This window comes from Helianthus annuus, chromosome 4 (genome assembly GCF_002127325.2).
Source record: "Helianthus annuus cultivar XRQ/B chromosome 4, HanXRQr2.0-SUNRISE, whole genome shotgun sequence".
Lineage (NCBI taxonomy): Eukaryota > Viridiplantae > Streptophyta > Magnoliopsida > Asterales > Asteraceae > Helianthus > Helianthus annuus.
In genome coordinates, this window is record NC_035436.2 from 169,508,417 (window position 1) to 169,510,337 (window position 1,921).

Here is a 1,921-nt window from a genome sequence, read left to right on the forward strand (position 1 = left end):
TCATCTATATGCAATAAGCAAGGTTGATCAAGAACACGTTGTCAACTTCAGGATTTTAAATTACTTGAGACATGTTTTTAAGTCATTACTACTGTTAATTTTTAAGCCTACTGAAGAAAAACTCTCTGTATGAACCATTATTCAACTTAAGATTAGGACATTAGCTGTAAGGTATAAAATTAATATTTTAGTAATATCTACAAGACTATAACTTGCCACCAGATCTTGAATTTCAATTTCATTATATGAATATTACGAGTTCTATAACACGCAACTCATCTTCAGCAGCACCTTCTTTTATTGGAACAAAACTTTGAGATGCTTATTCTTCTTTTCTCATATTTTAGTAATTGCTTTATATACAGTTTATGTGCATGCATCTTGTGGACTAAATTTATAGCATTGATCAGTTAACTATGCAGTTTTTTCTTAGTTGGATGCCATGGAGTAAACTTGTTATATGTATATCCCATGTAGGTTGCCTTTCTAAACATGGTACTTTAATAATGCAATTACTAGTTTAGTTTCAAGAGATATACTTGATGGAGATATCTGAAAGTACTTTGTGCACAATCCTTATTGTGACATATTTAATCAGTAAAATGTAGAAATTACAAAATGCTGAGTACTTGAATGTGATGTTTGTTGGTCACCAGCTACCCCTTGGGGTTTGTTCTGGTGTATGTTATATTCGTTTTGTAGATCATTGGTTTTCATCAAATTTGTATCATCTACATACCTACATGCCTATATATTGGGCATGGTTGGCTAAGCTTATTTAACTCAAAAAGGAAAGGAGTTTTTGCAAAGGACTTACTGCCTTATGATTTTTTGAAAATTGGTTTAAAAAAAAAAGTGTTTGGATTAGCTTATGTGGTGTGAAAATTCAATAAGCCAAAAAGTTTAAAAAAGTCAGGATATTCTAGCTTTTTAAAATGACCTTTCCTCCTTAGCCAAAAAGTTATTTGGCTTTATCCAATAAATGAATAAGTTATTTTAAAAAGCTTAGCCATTGTATTTCCAAGCTTTAGTCAGGATATTCTAGCTTTTTAAAATGACCTTTCCTCCTTAGCCAAAAAGCTATAGTTTTACAACAAAAATAACTATTGCAAAAGGTTTACCTTTACTGTCATTATCATAGGCCATAAGTGCTGCATGTGATCCAAATGGATTCCCGGCATCTCTTCCGAATCTGAAGACATTAGAGCTATCTACAACAGTTGACGAATACACCATGAATGTAGTCATCCGGATCCTCAGATGTTGTCCCAATCTGGAGTCTTTCTATCTGATTATTGAAGAGGTGCACATTCTTCTCATCCCAAATAATGATATTGTTTGTGTATTTTAATCTTGAAGCATACAATCACATTACTTTTAGATAATAGGATATATGATTGTGTGTGAAAGAAATGAACTTGTACACTCGCCATTCTTTTAGATAAACTTTAGACAAGAAATACGGGCAGGTCAGGCCGATTTGGATAACAACTGGTTAACTTTTCTGGCTATTTAAAAAAATTCATAAATAGTGGGCTACCATTTGAAACCACTTAGATAAATCATTTAGAAAGTACGTTTACATTTGGGTATGTTTTGGGCTACATAATAACAAAATTAATTATGATTAATGACAGTTCTTTAAATAAATCATTTAGAAAGTACGTTTACATTTGGGTATGTTTTGGGCTACCATTTGAAACCATGTGACATATTTTATTAGCTGATTTTTTTTTTCATTTAATCCGTTAACATCAAACCATTACTCTTAGCATAGTAGATGAGTACATTTTTCGAAGTTCTAAACGTTATTGTGGGTTTTAGCACCTCAACTTATGCTCTTGTTTGATGATCTAGAAAATTTTTAAACCGCAAGTGTGGGAGTTGGATGAAGTTTTGGCTTGTCATTTGAAAAGGGTCG